This window comes from Schistocerca piceifrons, chromosome 3, assembly GCF_021461385.2.
Source record: "Schistocerca piceifrons isolate TAMUIC-IGC-003096 chromosome 3, iqSchPice1.1, whole genome shotgun sequence".
Taxonomy (NCBI): domain Eukaryota; kingdom Metazoa; phylum Arthropoda; class Insecta; order Orthoptera; family Acrididae; genus Schistocerca; species Schistocerca piceifrons.
The window spans coordinates 501583389-501603353 of record NC_060140.1 but is presented as its reverse complement, the minus strand read 5'-3'; the positions used below and the strand labels follow the sequence as shown (position 1 = coordinate 501603353).

At 42.7% G+C, this 19965-nt stretch overlaps 1 protein-coding gene across 3 annotated transcripts in view; it reads left to right on the top strand.

The window, feature by feature from the left end:
- LOC124787742 (N-acetylneuraminate 9-O-acetyltransferase) overlaps nucleotides 1–19965 on the top strand; it is a 254809-nt gene that overhangs the window by 180374 nt on the left and 54470 nt on the right. The window lies entirely within an intron of this gene.

Here is a 19965-nt window from a genome sequence, read left to right as displayed (position 1 = left end):
GTTTGCCATCTGAGTTATTGGCTGTTTTAGCAAAAGACACGCACACTGTTGACCGTTACTTTTTACCCATTGTAGCAATATGACGAATGCCATTTAATTTTTAGTTCAGGCCCTCTGTTTCTCTATAGCGTATTTTATAGACATTTCTCCACATCCCTGTTTTTAGCTGTCTTCTCTTCCATCGATTGGTATTAAATGTGTAGTCATTTCAAAACAAAACAATAGAGTTGTTGTAGTGTCTTAGAACATATTCTGAGCTCAAGCATTATGAGGTATCTTGAACAAAATGACCTCCTCAGTGCTACCCAGCATGGATTTTGAAAACCTCAATCATGTGAAACCCAACACGCACTTTTGTTACATGACATACCGAAGGCTTTGGATCAAGACAATCAGATAGACACTGTATGTCCCGATTTCCGAAAAGCATTTGACTTGGTGCCACACCTACACTTATTGTCAAAAGTTCGATCACATGCGGTTTCAAGTGAAATTTGTGTCTGGATTTAGATCTTTCTGGTAGGGAAGATGCAGCATGTTATCTTGGACAGGGTGTCATCATCAGATGTAGAAATAACTTTGGGTGTGCCCCACAGAAGTGTGTTGGAGCCATTGCTGTTCATGTATATCAATAACCTTGCAGACAGTATTAATAGTAATATCAGGTTTTTTTCAGACAATGCAAGTATCTATAATGAAGTACAACCTGAAAGAAAGTGTGCAAAAATTCTGTCAGATCTTGATAAGATTCCAAAGCGATGCACAGATGGGCAACATGTACTAAATGTTCAGAAAAGTAAAATTTTGCACTTCACGAAACAAAAAAATGTAGTGTCAAACAATGGAAAATCCAGGATGGAATGTTATAATATTATGAGAAGGAAAGTTGCTACTGACCATATAGCAAAGATGCTCAGCAACTTCTCATAAAAATGTAGTATCCTATGACTGTAATATTAGTGCGTCACTGTTGGAATTGACCAACTCATACAAGTACCTGGGTGTAACACTTTGTAGGGATATGAAATGGAATAACCATATAGGCACAGTCACAGGTAAAGCAGATGGTAGACATTTGTTTATTGGTAGAATACTGGGACAGTGCGATCAGTCGACAAAAGGAGATCGCTTACAAATGACTTATTTGACCACTTCTAGAATATTGCTAATGTGTGTGTGGGACTGATACCAGATAGGACTAACAGCGAATATTGATTATACACTCCTGGAAATTGAAATAAGAACACCGTGAATTCATTGTCCCAGGAAGGGGAAACTTTATTGACACATTCCTGGGGTCAGATACATCACATGATCACACTGACAGAACCACAGGCACATAGACACAGGCAACAGAGCATGCACAATGTCGGCACTAGTACAGTATATATCCACCTTTCGCAGCAATGCAGGCTGCTATTCTCCCATGGAGACGATCGTAGAGATGCTGGATGTAGTCCTGTGGAACGGCTTGCCATGCCATTTCCACCTGGCGCCTCAGTTGGACCAACGTTCGTGCTGGACGTGCAGACCGCGTGAGACGACGCTTCATCCAGTCCCAAACATGCTCAATGGGGGACAGATCCGGAGATCTTGCTGGCCAGGGTAGTTGACTTACACCTTCTAGAGCACGTTGGGTGGCACGGGATACATGCGGACGTGCATTGTCCTGTTGGAACAGCAAGTTCCCTTGCCGGTATAGGAATGGTAGAACGATGGGTTCGATGACGGTTTGGATGTACCGTGCACTATTCAGTGTCCCCTCGACGATTACCAGTGGTGTACGGCCAGTGTAGGAGATCGCTCCCCACACCATGATGCCGGGTGTTGGCCCTGTGTGCCTCAGTCGTATGCAGTCCTGATTGTGGCGCTCACCTGCACGGCACCAAACACGCATACGACCATCATTGGCACCAAGGCAGAAGCGACTCTCATCGCTGAAGACGACACGTCTCCATTCGTCCCTCCATTCACACCTGTCGAGACACCATTGGAGGCGGGCTGCACGATGTTGGGGCGTGAGCGGAAGACGGCTTAACGGTGTGCGGGACCGTAGCCCAGCTTCATGGAGACGGTTGCGAATGGTCCTCGCCGATACCCCAGGAGCAACAGTGTCCCTAATTTGCTGGGAAGTGGCGGTGCGGTCCCCTATGGCACTGCGTAGGATCCTACGGTCTTGGCGTGCATCCGTGCGTCGCTGCGGTCCGGTCCCAGGTCGACGGGCACGTGCACCTTCCGCCGACCACTGGCGACAACATCGATGTACTGTGGAGACCTCACGCCCCACGTGTTGAGCAATTCGGCGGTATGTCCACCCGGCCTCCCGCGTGCCCACTATACGCCCTCGCTCAAAGTCCGTCAACTGCACATACGGTTCACGTCCACGCTGTCGCGGCATGCTACCAGTGTTAAAGACTGCGATGGAGCTCCGTATGCCACGGCAAACTGGCTGACACTGACGGTTCACCACAAGGCTTAGGCTGTAAACAACAGCCTATAACACAAATCCAGGTGCTAACTTGTGTGCAGTGTCTGGTGAACCTCCACTCTCCATTTGAATCTTCTCCTTGTAGTATGCCAAGCATACAAGACTCTGCCTGTACCAAAACCACCAGCATCCATCACTGTCCCTCAGGTGCCACTGCAGTGTCTGTTGCATGACTGTCCACAGGTATTGAGACAATTTGGGATCCATGAAAGGGAGATCCGTGAGAGTTACTATAGGTGGAGGGCATTAAGGTCCAAAGTGTAGTGTTGAGTAGGGGATTCCCCTGGCTACTAAAGATACCCAATTTAATTTTTGAATTGGATGGGTACAGGAAGAATTTTATGCCAGATTACATTTTTAAAACTAAATTTTACGAGATTTTACATCACCACCTGGATTAGTGTTTACAACAATGGAGCTAAGCACTTTGTTGGTTGCTCTGTCATGTTCTACAAATTTGTCCTCAGGATAGGCCATCCATAGCTGTTTTCCTTTTACTATGTAGGATTCTTTGTTAACATTAGGACTCTGGGGCAGAAGAGATGGCATTATGGCATGAAATTCATCATCTTCTCAGATGTACCCAGCGAACAGGATGGAGCAAGTCCATAATGCTCTCCTCCTCTTGCAAATGCAGGAAAAAGAAATTTTTTCTACTGGGTTTTGGGGCACAAAGGAATCCAGAGAAATCAACTAGCTCATGCAGCTGCCAAGGACACCATATATGTGACCATGTGTTGGTGGGAGGCTCTGTGGCTAAAGTAAGGAGTAATAAGCAGCGGTTACCTCCTCCTGATCACAACAATCTGAAGAAGTAGCCCTAACAAAGCTTAGGGTGGGACATTTCTTATTGACACATGGCTTTCTCTTGTGTTTCGAGACGCCAGCAGTGTGTGTCAGATGCACAATACAGCTTTTGATACAACATAATGTAATTGAGTGTGTTTTATATGATGACACAATGGCAGATCTTGGTCTACTGCCCCCCCCCCCCCCCCCCCATTTTAACTGATAATGGTGAGAGATTGGTTTGTGTTTCAAAGTTATGTGTGATGTCAAGGCTCCTTCCTCAAATATTGGCTGTGAGATTTTCATGTGTTATAGAGTGGCTTGGCTACCCATTTTTCCAAAGTAGTCACTAGCCACAGTAATCTGTCCCCTCTTTAACTGTGCCTGTACTATTATTTTATCCTTCATTGCATCTTATATATATTTTTTAGAGGGAAGCATTCCACGTGGGAAAAATATATCTAAAAACAAAGATGATTTGACTTACCAAAAGAAAGTGCTGGCAGGTCGATAGACACACAAACATACACACAAAATTCAAGCTTTCGCAACCAACGGTTGCTTCGTCAGGAAACAGGGAAGGAGAGGGAAAGACGAAAGGATGTGGGTTTTAAGGGAGAGGGTAAGGAGTCATTCCAATCCCGGGAGCGGAAAGACTTACCTTAGGGGGAAAAAAGGACGGGTATACACTCGCGCGCACCCGCGCGCGCGCACACTCACACACACACACACACACACACACACACACACACACACACACACACACACACACACACACACACACACACAGAGACACAAGCAGACATTTGTAAAGGCAAAGAGTTTGGGCAGAGATATCAGTCGAGGCAGAAGTACAGAGGCAAAGATGATGTTGAAAGACAGGTTTAAGTATGAGCGGTAGCAACTTGAAATTAGCGGAGGTTGAGGCCTGGCGGATAACGAGAAGAGAGGATGTACTGAAGGGCAAGTTCCCATCTCCGGAGTTCTGACAGGTTGGTGTTAGTGAGAAGTATCCAGATAACCCGGACAGTGTAACACTGTGCCAAGATGTGCTGGCCGTGCACCAAGGCATGTTTAGCCACAGGGTGATCCTCATTACCAACAAACACTGTCTGCCTGTGTCCATTCATGCGAATGGACAGTTTGTTGCTGGTCATTCCCACATAGAAAGCTTCACAGTGTAGGCAGGTCAGTTGGTAAAGCATGGGACAAGTTTTACACCGGAGGTGGTTACAGGGGTAGGAGCCAGAGGGTAGGGAAGGTGGTTTGGGGATTTCATAGGGATGAACTAAGAGGTTACAAAGGTTAGGTGGACGGTGGAAAGACACTCTTGGTGGAGTGGGAAGGATTTCATGAAGGATGGATCTCATTTCAGGGCAGGATTTGAGGAAGTCGTATCCCTGCTGGAGAGCCACATTCAGAGTCTGATCCAGTCCTGGAAAGTATCCTGTCACAAGTGGGGCACTTATGTGGTTCTTCTGTGGGAGGTTCTGGGTTTGAGGGGATGAGGAAGTGGCTCTGGTTATTTGCTTCTGTACCAGGTCGGGAGGGTAGTTGCGGGATGTGAAAGCTGTTTTCACTCGTTATCCATCAGGCCTCAACCTCCGCTAATTTCAAGTTGCCGCCGCTCATACCTCACCTGTCTTAAAACATTATCTTTGCCTCTGTACTTCCGCCTTGACTGATATCTCTGCCCAAACTCTTTGCCTTTACAAATGTTTGCTTGTGTCTGTGTATGTGTGGATGGATATGTGTGTGTGTGCGCGAGTGTATACCTGTCCTTTTTTCCCCCTAAGGTAAGTCTTTCCGCTCCCGGGATTGGAATGACTCCTTACCCTCTCCCTTAAAACTCACTTCCTTTCGTCTTTCCCTCTCCTTCCCTCTTTCCTGATGAGGCAACAGTTTGTTGTGAAAGCTTGAATTTTGTGTGTATGTTTGTGGTTGTTTGTGTGTCTGTCGACCTTCCAGCGCTTTCGTTCGGTAAGTCACCTCATCTTTGTTTTTTTATATATATATATATATATATATATATATATATATATATATATATATATATATATATACACACACACTCCTGGAAATTGAAATAAGAACACCGTGAATTCATTGTCCCAGGAAGGGGAAACTTTATTGACACATTCCTGGGGTCAGATACATCACATGATCACACTGACAGAACCACAGGCACATAGACACAGGCAACAGAGCATGCACAATGTCGGCACTAGTACAGTGTATATCCACCTTTCGCAGCAATGCAGGCTGCTATTCTCCCATGGAGACGATCGTAGAGATGCTGGATGTAGTCCTGTGGAACGGCTTGCCATGCCATTTCCACCTGGCGCCTCAGTTGGACCAGCGTTCGTGCTGGACGTGCAGACCGCGTGAGACGACGCTTCATCCAGTCCCAAACATGCTCAATGGGGGACAGATCCGGAGATCTTGCTGGCCAGGGTAGTTGACTTACACCTTCTAGAGCACGTTGGGTGGCACGGGATACATGCGGACGTGCATTGTCCTGTTGGAACAGCAAGTTCCCTTGCCGGTCTAGGAATGGTAGAACGATGGGTTCGATGACGGTTTGGATGTACCGTGCACTATTCAGTGTCCCCTCGACGATCACCAGTGGTGTACGGCCAGTGTAGGAGATCGCTCCCCACACCATGATGCCGGGTGTTGGCCCTGTGTGCCTCGGTCGTATGCAGTCCTGATTGTGGCGCTCACCTGCACGGCGCCAAACACGCATACGACCATCATTGGCACCAAGGCAGAAGCGACTCTCATCGCTGAAGACGACACGTCTCCATTCGTCCCTCCATTCACGCCTGTCGCGACACCACTGGAGGCGGGCTGCACGATGTTGGGGCGTGAGCGGAAGACGGCCTAACGGTGTGCGGGACCGTAGCCCAGATTCATGGAGACGGTTGCGAATGGTCCTCGCCGATACCCCAGGAGCAACAGTGTCCCTAATTTGCTGGGAAGTGGCGGTGCGGTCCCCTACGGCACTGCGTAGGATCCTACGGTCTTGGCGTGCATCCGTGCGTCGCTGCGGTCCGGTCCCAGGTCGACGGGCACGTGCACCTTCCGCCGACCACTGGCGACAACATCGATGTACTGTGGAGACCTCACGCCCCACGTGTTGAGCAATTCGGCGGTACGTCCACCCGGCCTCCCGCATGCCCACTATACGCCCTCGCTCAAAGTCCGTCAACTGCACATACGGTTCACGTCCACGCTGTCGCGGCATGCTACCAGTGTTAAAGACTGCGATGGAGCTCCGTATGCCACGGCAAACTGGCTGACACTGACGGCGGCGGTGCACAAATGCTGCGCAGCTAGCGCCATTCGACGGCCAACACCGCGGTTCCTGGTGTGTCCGCTGTGCCGTGCGTGTGATCATTGCTTGTACAGCCCTCTCGCAGTGTCCGGAGCAAGTATGGTGGGTCTGACACACCGGTGTCAATGTGTTCTTTTTTCCATTTCCAGGAGTGTATATATATATATATATATATGTATATATATATATATGAGACCTCATCTTTTTACACACTAAAACAATAATAATAGTAATACAGTTTATTAACGTTCACCAATCAGTGTGCCTTCGAGTTGGTGGAACGAATCAGTGATAATCATTCTGTTATGTGGTTTTGCAAGTTTATTTTCTTACTGCTTTTTGTTGGGGTCTTGTCATGCTGGGATCTTCTTACCATATTAGTAGTGTCAAAGTTAGACCATTGATATACTCTTTTTACAAATTGCACTCGAGGTTTAAGGCATTGTAACACAAAATTCAAATTAGAATTTTTCTGCTGGATGAGTCCCTTTTAATGCTAAAGTACAGTGAGTGCATTCTACAGTAGATGATGTCTTTTGTGCATTATTGTGAGATTTCTCACTAAACATGTTTAATTGAGGCTGTCCAGTATCACCGTTCTCTCTTCTTACTACATGGAATGAATAAGCCAGTAAAGCTACACAGATGAATGATTCCTGTGATTTTGTTCCATACATGAAGGTCACTTTTGAGCCATTTTGGTAATATATTTGGTGAACTCTCCATTCAGCTATTATTTTCAACTAACTTCTGCTTCTGGTAAACATACATACTTGTATTTGACATAGAGAGTGGTTCTGATTTCCAAGTCCATTTGTTTTTTATGCAGAGACTTCAGAAAGTCAAATTGCAAATGTTGTCCCAACTTAAGACCACTGCACAGCAAGAGCGGTGCATTGTCAGAAGAAAGTACAAGTTCTGGATTTCATGCAGACATAGTTCTACTCTGGTATAGGTAATACACGCATCACAGTGTGTGAGTAAGATGGCCTAGCAACTGGAAACGTACTCCAAAGGAGTAGTAAGCAGGACAGTATGATTCATGTGGACAAAATGTCTAAATTGAACATGAATTCACCATGAAATTTTGGAGATTTGTGGATCAAATGCAATGTCATGTCCAGGCGTAGTGAAATGGTGCCAACAATTTGCCAAAGACCGCACAGATGTGGGTTTTGTTCATCTGGAAGAAAGGCAATCAACATTGAGCACAGGTGACATTGTCCAGGCAATCGAAGAACTGATTTGCAGCAGTCACAAAGTAAATATTGTGAACATTGCTCAGCTGATGTGCACCTCAATAGGCAGCGCTCCTTCCTTTGTTTGAGATCATTAGTAGTGTCAAAAATTGTGCTGTTGTCATCACTGCCCCCTGCACAGAAAGGCATAAGGTTGGTATTGTCTTTGGACTTCCTTAAATGTTACTCTGTGGAAGGCTGATTTCATAAGCCATATCATTGTAGGTGAATGTAGGTCCATCATTCCACAAGTGCAACAGAGGGAATGTACATTGAATGCAGACAAGTGTCCTCACCTCCATGGAATAAATGCGAAGTTGGACCATCAGCAGGGAAGATCATAGCCATTGGTTTCTCCAACTGTGAAATAGATGGGTAAATAGAGTTTCTGGCAAAGAGGATAACCATTAAAGCTGACTCATACTGTACAACACTGGCATGACTTTACAACGCAATAAAGAATGAGAAATGCGTAAAATTAAGCTGTCAGATTGTTCTCTGTGTGACAATGCAACACCCACCACTGTATGCATAACGCAAATTTTGCGTCAACATTTTAGTGGGAGGTTTGAAATTGCTCATCGTACAGTCATCATACACTGCAATTTCCATGTTTTTGGCAAGCCAAAGAACATAGGGGGTAGGAAGGGGGGGGAGGGGGGGGAGATTTTCTAGTGTTCAGGATGTCATTTATCTCTGTCACATTGAAGTAGCCAAGGGCACAAACTTCTGTTGTTAGTTTAGCCATAGTTGCGATGAAGGTAATGTCACAGCTGAACAAATAACACAAAATATTTTTGTGTTGTAATTTCGTTTGAAATGTGATAATGGACATTTCAGCCTGCCTTCAGAAATAATTCTCAAAGGTCTACAAACCTACATTAAAATGAGGAAACTTTTCTACTATGTCTAGTAAGCATAGCACTTTTTTCCTTTACTTTCTTTTGTTCTTCTTGTTGTTGTTCTCCTTTTCCTCCATCTGAGAGAGAATGTAGTGACTTATTCCTTCAGAGTGAGAGATGTGTACAAATGTAAAACCTGGCATGGAAAAGTGATATGTGGAACAATATCTTCCCCAGATTGTGTACTTGGTTAAAAGCACTGTGATGATAAGTAGTTTTTTGTTACGGTTGGGAAGTTGAGATAAATTTTATGATGCAGTGCTTCTTTTTATCAATAATTGATTTTAATTAGTTCTTGAAGTCTACAACTTCATGTAATGTTTGTCAATAGAAGTTGCTTCACTGTTTTATAAAAGAGTGTTCTCTTGTATAAAAATTATATATGGTCCAGTAATTTTCAAAATTAAGATTTTTCTATATTATTTAAGGGATTTTTCCCCACCAGTCTTCTTGAGATTTACTTTCACTTCTATACATTTGTAATATGATTTCAAGACATAACAAAAAGTGTAGAACATGTATTTTAGGATCCCCTGCCTCAGTCGGTAAAACGGGGAACATTATAGGATCACTTTGTTGTCTGTCTGTCTGTCCAACTGTTAAAATCCTTTCTCTCAGGAACAGGTAGATGTATCAAATTGAAATTTAAGTCACATAATAAGGCCTATGGTCCCTTTACGGTGTAAAAAATTGAAGTTTCTATGTCAATTCAGCCAAAGATATGGCCATTATTTCACATATTTTGATACCTGGAAACTCACTCATCAAATCCTATAGGGTACGGGAGACTTCGTCCAACTGGGCCACTTTTTTAAGAAAATTGATCTGAATCATTATCTATGTAACTTACCTTCATTAAATTTTATTGAAATCTATGTAACTTACCTTCATTAAATTTTTGGGGAAGTCCGTATTACATGTTCTTTTTTAGAATGACGTGTGCAAGGACTCTATATTACTTTCAGTATTTGTGAGATCTGAGCTAGTCAATTCATTTACAAAGTGACCTCTTAACCTAACCAGTAAGCTTAACTGGCCCAAGCTAGTAAGGTTAACTGGCCTGGCCAGTAAAATCAGTGTAAGTGCATTGAATAAATTAAAATTTAACTTCAAGACACTGTAAAGATGCACTGTAACAACATTTAGTTGTTAGCTGTTGATACATCAAATATAACTGATCGAAATTTTAAATAAGAATGATCTCAGTGAAGGCTATATCCATACATCAACATTGGAATAAATCTTTTCTTAAAGTCTTTGATTTGATTCTTTAAGGGGATGAGGAAGTTTTGTAATAATATCAGCAGTAGCAACACATGCATTTTCATCCATTATGGAAAATCTATTGGAAGGTATGTGTCACTTGCAGAAAGCCACTTGAACATCAGAATGAAGAGACTGCTTTACAGCAGCTATGAAATTGCAACTCATTCCAGGAACAGCCTGATTCTTGTAATACCAAGTGAGCACTTCCATCTGATGATGCATCTGGTTCTTATAGTGTAGGTTTATTTTTTATATTTTTTAATTTTATATGTAGGCTTCACAGTGGAACTTGTAAAAATAAGAGATCCTTCTTTCATTCAGCCACCAGTATCTCTTTTTCTAAGACTGTACAGTGGGAATGGAAGCAAGGCTTCAGGAGGCACAAATAATTCTGCTTGGAGGCCTGGTTCATGAGAACAAGAGGGAATGAGATTACCAGCAGAGGTACCCAAAGCTAAAGGGGCTGGATCAGTAGCAGACACCAGAGAAGGTGGAGAAGCTGGACCTGGACCTCTAGCAGGGACATTAGTACTTCCTAAAACAACTCTTTCATTCTCAGATGCCTTGGAAAAAAAAAAACAGTATTTCTGTAGCTTTGAAACCTTTGCTGGTATTAGAGGGAGTGAAAGCAGATGGAAATGCTTCACCCACTAAGCCCACTATGTCACAGATACAAAGATCTGACAAGGATTATTTGATAGCCACCTGTCAAAAGCTTCGTTGTAGTAGGACTTGAAATTTCAGTAAACAGCAATTTCACAAGGTTATAGTTTATAGCTGCAGTGTGGTGGTATCTTTAATAAAAGTGTACCATTTTCTTTGGCAAATGTTATTGTCCTTACTGACGTGACTTTTATGATTGTCAGCGATAAGTAATTTAGGCTTTTCTTTGCTTGGTCGTTTGTCTGACACATGGCATCTGAAAGTAAAAACTTATAATTCAACTAAGATATTCTAAAATATGCTTTATAACAGTTTGTACAATTTGTGATATGTAAAATGTTTTTGAAATTAAAAATATATGTTAATCACAAAAGTAAATAATTATATTGGGGTTAACTTGACCAGTCCACATAACCTACCTGCCTTAGTGCCCAGTTAAGCTAACCACACATTTTTCTTTCTGAGTCACTAAAATATTGTTTCGTTTTCGATTTACCCTAGTTAAACAATCTTCTATAAAGAGAAAGCACTTAAATTTCTTGTGGTGTATTTGGTTTCTTTAATGCTCTTCTTGACATAACAAATGAACAATAAACAAAATGAGTGGGAAAAAACTTCTTAGCTCGGGAAAGAAACAAAACCACACAAAAACAATGCTTACTGCTTTTTGGTTGTTTCTAATCCCTGCAGGGGGCTCACCACTCTTTGGCGGGTTCGTGCTTGGCTACCATGGGGACCCAGCCTTTGCAACATGTTTTTCCTTTCGGTGATGCATATCAATCCTCTTGCTATTCTTTTTCCCCTCTGTGGAGGAACATGTCTGGGATGTTTTTGGGAATGTGTTTTGCACTTTTCAGTAGCCTGAAATCAGAACAGTATCTCCACTGTTTTTCATTCCTTCTTTCTTTCTTCATTCCCCTTCTCCCATCCTTCATCTGCTTCAGCGTTTGAGGTTCCTCTTTTTCTTCTTCATACCTGTGCACTCCTGAAGGCTGTCCTATGTGTCTCACTCCATCCTGATCCTCAGCACCCAGGGCCAGATGGTCAGCACTTTTCTCTTGTGAGCAAGCACTTTCTCCTTCATACATACAATGGCATCTGGGCAGACAATAAGTTTCCCAGGTGTTGGTGTGAAGCCACTGTCTTAACCGTACCCAACCCCTATAAGGGCAAATACCTGTCATGTAGCTACCACCCTATTTCTTTCCTGAGCTGTGTTTGCAAGGTGATGGACCATACGATTCATGCCCAGATGGTATGATGTCTCACACTTTACTAACCACTGCACAATGTGCATTTCAAGCTCACCATTCTGCATTTAACCATCTTGTCACTTCATCAACCCATGTCATGAATGGTTTTCTGTGGAAATAGCAATTGCGGCTGTATTTTTCGATTTGGAGAAAGCCTACAACAACTGCTGGAGGACTGGTATCCTCCATACTCTCTACACATGCGTGCGGCGTTTCCTTCAGGAATTTTTAAAAGACTAAGTTATTAAGGTAGATATGTGTTCTGCCTTGTCAGACACCTTTATCCAGGAAAACAGTGTGCCTCAGGGTTCCATCCTGAACATCATTCTCTTTGCTATCACCATTAACCTTATTGTGGCCTGTCTCCTGCCGGGCATCTCCGGCTTCCTTTTCATTGATTGTTTTGCCATCTATTACAGTTCTCTACTGACTTGTCTCCTTGAGCAGCATTGTCTCAATCATCTTTACTCATGAAGCATCGACAATACCTTTCACTTTTCCACTGAGAAAACTGTTTGTATGAATTTCTGGCAGTGCTGTTGGATTCTTCCACCGTCTTTATATCTTGGGTGTGTTGCTCTCCCATTCATTGAAACTATGAAATTCCTGGGGCTCATGCTTGAAGGAAAGTTTCTTGGTCCTTCCAAGTGTCTTGCTTGTCCACCTGGTGTAGGCAGTCCCTCATTGTCCTACATGTCCTCAGCAGTACTGCCTGGGGAGCGGATCAAACCATCCTTCTCCGTTTGTGCCGGTCGCTTGTCCATTCAAAACTAGACTATGAGGGTTTCATTTATGAATCTGCATGTACATCCAACGTACGCTGTCTCAATACAATCCACTATCATGGCATCCATTTGGCCACTGGTGCCTTTTACACTAGCCCGGTTCAGAGTCTGTATGCAGAAGCTGCCGAACAAGCGCTGTCATACTGCCATAATTTTTTCCTTAGCAGACGCACATACCGTTTCTTTGCCACAACAGGACACCCATTTTATGCCTCCTTCTTCGATGACTCCTTTGATTGCCAGTATGGGACATGTCCTTCTTCTCTGTTACCTCCTAGAGTTCACTTTCGGCTATTGCTCGGACAGCTTAACTTCACGCTACCTGCTACTTTCCCAATGGGGTCGAATCTTTCACCACTTTGGCTTTGTGCCGTGGCCATGCTCACCTTGGACTTTATTCCCTTCCTAAGGACACTACTCCAGACTCACTCTATTGCCCTAAGTTTCTCAACCTTTGTGCAGAACTTCACGATTGTATCTTCGTGTACACTGATGGCTTTTGCATTGACTGTGGTGTCGGGTGCGCCTCTATCATTGGCACTGACAATTTTCGGTATAAGCTTCCAGAACACTGCTTAGTATTTACATGGAGTTTTTTGCCCTGTATCAGGCCATGCTATACATCCAATAACACAGGATTTTCAATTGTGTAATCTGCTCCAACTCTCTCAGTGCCCTTCAAAGCCTATATGTGCTGTATACCTTCCATCCCATAGTGCATCAGGTCTAGGAAAGCTTACACTTGCTCACTCTTGATGGAGCCACTGTGATGTTTATGTGGGTCCTTGGTCACATAGGTTTGAAGGGGAACGAGGCTGCTGACACTGCTATTGCTGCCTAGGCTACAGTCCTCGTACCTTGGCCAGCTAGTTGCTCCATTACTTCCAGTGATCCCTGTGTTGCTGTATGTCAGTAGGTGATACCACTTTAGCATTACTATTGGTGTACCCTTCATGGGTACAAGTTCTGAGTATTTAAACCTCTCCCAGTGGCTTGGCCAACCTCTTCTCAGCTGTCTTGCTGTGAGGAGATCATTTTAGCTAGGTTGTGTATTGAGCACTGTCTTTTTTTCGCAACCACCATTTGTTAAGTGGTGATCCCTCACCACTTTGTGCTCATTGCCCTCAACCTTTGATGGTTCACAATTTCCTGATGGAATGCCCTTTTTTTTAACCACAGAGCTTCTTATTTACAGTTGTCATCTGAGTTATCGGCCATTTTAGCGAATGATGCCTGGGCTGTTGACTGCGTTTTACTTTTTATCCATCGTTGCAAAATGGCAAAGGACATTTAATCTTTAGTTCAGGACATTATTTGTCTCTCTGCTTACTGAATGGATCTTTATTTAAGTCCCTGTTTTTAGCTGTCTTTCGTTCCATTGATTGGGCTTAATGTGTAGTTGCTTTTAACTCCTTTTTTTGTCTTCGACATGACCCATGGTGTTTTTGCACCCTAAAACCAAACCAAACCAAACCGAAACTGTTTCTAAGAGCTTAAGTTGTTCAATTTGAGGAGATTCTTGAGCCATCTGGTGGAAGACACAGGAAAAAACTTTCACTACCATTTTGACAAGCAAGCGCCAATTGAGCTGACCTGCCGAGTTAATTTAACTCTCCCCTACTTCCCATTGGCATAGAATCATGAAATTTGGTAAGAAGCAAGGTTTTGCAGTAAAATCGAAGAAAAAGACCTGAAAACTGTAAGTTTGTAATTACATCCATGATTGGGGGGGGGGGGGGGGTAACTTTGTCAATTAGTATCTGACTCTCCGTCCATTCATCCTACTATTAAGAGCCGGGAAGACATATGAAGTTAAAATTTATGTTACATACTAAGGTTTATAGGTCCTTAGGAGTGCAATAAATGCAAGTTTCTAAGTCAGTACAACGAAACAATATGGCTACGGGCACATATTTTGATACTTACCAAAACAAACTTATCAAAACCTGTAGGGCACTTCCCATTGACCTAGAATTATGAAATTTGGCAAGAAGCAAAGTTTCAAAGTACAAGTAAAGGAAAACAATCCAAAAATTGTTCTTTGTAATTGTGTCACATCAAAAAATATTTCTTTTCTCATTTGTTATTCGACATCAGACTTGAAACTAAAACATTCTCAAAAATTTTGGAATCCTTGGGACCAATATCTTGCCAGTGTCAATGTTTATAACAGGCAATAATAATAGTAGAGATTCTTAATTTCTGTTATGGATGAACTGTCTATATACATAATTAAGTTTGTACTGAACCCTCGGTGTGAGAGTCCTACTCGTACCTGGCCAGTTTTTTAAAACAGAATTACAGATTCTCGAATAAACAGTCAGTCTTGTTTTATTTCAGGGGCCACCAAAGATGTAACTCTCTCACAACAAGGCTGTCAATCGGAGATCAAAGAGGTTGACAGTGTTAAATTTCTGGGATTACAACTTGATAATAAATTTAGTTGGGAAGGGCATACCACAGAATTGTTTAAGTCCCTAAAAAAGTCTGTATTTGCAGTGGGAATGATGTCAGTTGTAGGAGATATAAATATAAAAAAACTTGCATACTTTCCTTACTTTCAATCTGTTATGTCATATGGGATCATATTCTGCAGCAACTCATCAAACCGAGCAAAAGTTTTTAGGGTGCAAAAGTGTGTGATAAGAATCATTTGTGGTGTAAAATCAAGAATATCATTTAGAAACTTGTTCAAGGAACTTTGTATGCTAACCACTGCTTCTTAGTAGATTTATTCCTTAATGAAATTTGTTGCAAGAAATACATCTCTGTTTCCAACCGATAGCTCAATACTAGGAATAAGAACAGTCTACATAAAGACCTAAAGTCACTTACCTTGGTCCAAAAAGGGGTCCAGTATTCAGGAACACACATTTCCAATAAATTGCCAACAACCTTTTAAACTTTGTTTCAGATAAAGCATGGTTTAAACAGAGTTTGAAAGACTTTTTGATAGGCAGCACCTTCTACTCTATAGATGAATATGAGACTGTTAAGCCAGCTTAAGTGAACATGTCTGTTAGATGTCAGTTTTGACAGCACTTGCTCACAACAGTCAAGATGAGGTATTTTGTGTATGATAAATTTATTAATAGTGCATAACAATGTTTCATTCTGACAGTGTGTTAATTCTGTAAATATTAGCTGTTCCAGTTTACTGCATTGTATTCTCCTATTTCGACAATCTCCTGACAAATGATCAGGGTAGTAAGTATTATATTCAAATGTTTTATGTTTTCATGTAATACTTCCTGACATGTTCCACACCCACAAGAATCATCTCATTTTTTGGCTCTGTGGAACGAAAACTGAATCTAATCTAATCTGTTAGCAGCACATGATCTTTCTGTACATAACTGCTAATTGGTAGATACAAGCTACATTGAGGTAAAACATTTTTATGTATCTATCCATGGAAGGCTCAACAAGTTGTTTGCTCTACCAGAGTACACTCTAGTGACGACCAAGAACGTGGGACGTGTGCATGCACGCGTGCCGAGCTTTCACACGCGTGCGGATCGCTGCCTTCTGACGTCACATGTCCCCCACTACCACACCAGCTGACAGTGCGCGGATGCGCGGAACTACGGACACGCCGTATGCGACAGTGCATTCGCGTAAAGAATACCGCCCTGCTAGCATGTGGCTTAGTTTCATATTATAACATTTGATAATATTAAGCTCTATACAACACATCATGTTGAGCAATACTGAATCTTTGTTGGCTGTTGGTACATCTACAGAAAAATAACAATAACGCTAGGTTTGAAACTGCATTACACCAACAATATCGTGCTTCTCACATCATCACTCATAAAATTCTTACAACATTTAAGCTGAGAGATAGAAACGGACATAAAAGTAGTCTACAGCATGCAGTATGATGTGGAATAAGTGATTCCAACTACATGTGAAACAAGCTAATTTTATTATCTGGAACTACTGTACAGAATTTGCAATAACTACAATTCTCAGCAAAACATATGACAAATACAACAAAATTACCACCATTAATTTAATTATTTTTGGTTCGCTGTAGACACAATAAAATTCATATCCGGCACAAACTGACGGCATATGGATAAACGTAGACAGTTTCTCATATTTTTGTCACTCAGATTGCCATGTAATCGTGACTTATTTAGTTAAATAATTGAAAAAAAAAAAAAACCTTTCGCACACGCATGTCAATCCAAACATTGATATAACTTTAGCAGCCTCATTGTGGAGATGGGGAAACTCTTCCTGAGGAAAACCTTCGTAAAAAAATTTGTCCTTTAAACGGGAATTACACTGCAGATCGATCAATTCCGTTTGCAAATGCACTGGGGTACTTTCAACTGAAACAGCAAAGGGTCTAGAAAATAGTTCAAGAACAAATGTCAGACTGGCAGTGTCCTGAAGACGTTTACAAAATTGTGCCTCTAGTTTCTCCAACACAGAAACAAATTCGTCAGATGTTGCATTTTCTCTGACTTTAGAGAGCGTAGGGAAATGGGCGGTATTCTTTGTCATGAGTTGTTCCTTCCACTATGCGAGTTTCTTATTAAATGCATCCACTTTTTTCATCAGATAAGAAATAAGCTCCTTCTCACCTTGCAAAGTCTTATTGAGAGTGTTCAAGTGTGCAGTCAGATCAGCTGAAAAGGCGAGGTCTGCAATCCATTTTGGATCTTTTAATTTTGGCTCTGCCATTCCTTTTTCCTTCAGGAGCTCAACAGTAGCAAGTCTTAAATTGAAAAATCTCTCGAGGCATGACTCTCAACTTAACCAATGTATTTCTCAATGGTAAATAACATCTCCGTACTTTTCTAACGACAAATATGTATGAATACAAACATCAGAAACATAAAGATTTGTAAGGGGTGCTCACGTTCGGTCCGTCTCGCTGCATAACACTACGTCTTCTTAATTCCGCCAACTTGTTTGATCTATCAGCCCCAACTAAATCATTAAGTTCTCTGTGTGTGGTGTTATAATGCCGTTCTATTGCAAATTTGCGGTGTCCGGCGAGTATGCGACTGCATAATAGACATTGAGAATTTTCATCTTCTCTTCAAAAAAATATTGCAATTCCCATTCAGCTCTGAAGGCTCGTGGTGTTGTGTCACTACCCCGCCTCTTTGTGAGTGTGAGTTCCATTGCAACAACCACTGTACAGTACTTATAAACTTCCTACAAATCGCTAACAAATAGCGAGGAATAAACATGGCTGCCACTAAGAATCAACTAACGCACCCTATGCGGGATGAAAGGGTGTTGCATCGCACAGCTGGTCTAATGTCGCGCCGTGCCGCGAAAGACCGAGGAAAGCCGAGTAGTGGTGAGGCGGACGGAGCCCTGGACGGCACGCATGCAGCACATCTGTACACGCGTGCAGTTTGGTACACCGTAGCCATCCCTGCCTACTATATAAGTCAAAAAGTTTTATGGACTGTTCAGCTGCAGTAGGCTTTGAAAGTTCTTGATTACCTTCCACATTGTATTCACAGACACGGTGTAACTTTCCCTCCATTCCATAATTAAAGCTTTGATTGAATGGACAGTAATTTTACCTTTAGGTGGGCAACTGTGAAATGATGAATGTGCCCACCTGACAGACCACACATAGAAGAAAAGACCTGATGAGTGATGTGTAAGCCAGGTGCATAAAGGAATGAGGCAACATTACATACTTGCCCAGTATGTTTTTGGCAGGTCGATAGACACACAAACATACACACAAAATTCAAGCTTTCGCAACTAGCGGTTGCTTCATCAGGAAAGAGGGAAGGAGAGGGAAAGAGGAAAGGATGTGGGTTTTAAGGGAGAGGGTAAGGAGTCATTCCAATCCCGGGAGCGGAAAGACTTACCTTAGGTGGAAAAAAGGACAGGTATACACTCGCACACACGCACATATCCATCCGCACATACACAGACACAAGCAGACATTTGTAAAGGCAAAGAGTTTGGGCAGAGATGTCAGTCGAGGTGGAAGTAAAGAGGCAAAGATGTTGTTGAAAGACAGGTGAGGTATGAGCGGCGGCAACTTGAAATTAGCGGAGGTTTAGGCTTGGCGGATAACGAGAAGAGAGGATGTACTGAAGGGCAAGTTCCCATCTCCGGAGTTCTGACAGGTTGGTGTTAGTGGGAAGTATCCAGATAACCCGGACGGTGTAACACTGTGCCAAGATGTGCTGGCCGTGCACCAAGGCATGTTTAGCCACAGGGTGATCCTCATTACCAACAAACACTGTCTGCCTGTGTCCATTCATGCGAATGGACAGTTTGTTGCTGGTCATACCCACATAGAAAGCTTCACAGTGCAGGCAGGTCAGTTGGTAAATTACGTGGGTGCTTTCACACGTGGCTCTGCCTTTGATCGTGTACACCTTCCGGGTTACAGGACTGGAGTAGGTGGTGGTAGGAGGGTGCATGGGACAGGTTTTACACCGGGGGGTGGTTACGAGGGTAGGAGCCAGAGGGTAGGGAAGGTGGTTTGGGGATTTCATAGGGATGAACTAAGAGGTTACGAAGGTTAGGTGGACGGCGGAAAGACACTCTTGGTGGAGTGGGGAGGATTTCATGAAGGATGGATCTCATTTCAGGGCAGGATTTGAGGAAGTCGTATCCCTGCTGGAGAGCCACATTCAGAGTCTGATCCATATATATATAATAGAGGGAAACATTCCACGTGGTAAAAATATATCTAAAAACAAGCAGACATTTTGCTTGTGACTGTGTATGTGCGGATGGATATGTGTGTGTGTGCGAGTGTATATCTGTCCTTTTTTCCCCCTAAGGTAAGTCTTTCCGCTCCCGGGATTGGAATGACTCCTTACCCTCTCCCTTAAAACCCACATCCTTTCGTCTTTCCCTATCCTTCCCTCTTTCCTGATGAAGCAACAGTTGGTTGCGAAAGCTTGAATTTTGTGTGTATGTTTGTGTATCTATCAACCTGCCAGCGCTTTCGTTTGGTAAGTCACATCATCTTTGTTTTTTTATAATCATCATGCAAACAAGCCTTTGTGTGTTCATATCTGCATTTTATAACAAATTATTTTTAGACCTATACTGAAGAAGCCAGAAATGGAACCCCAAAATTGTTGATAAATTTTGGTTTGCAACTGAGCAAAATTAAATTTTCTCATGCAAGTGAAAAATTGTGTTTCAAAATGAATCTGTTTTTTCTGTAACCAATAACATACTAAAGTTGGATATCTACTGGTCATAAATGCTCCCCCCTACATGATTATCATCAGTCT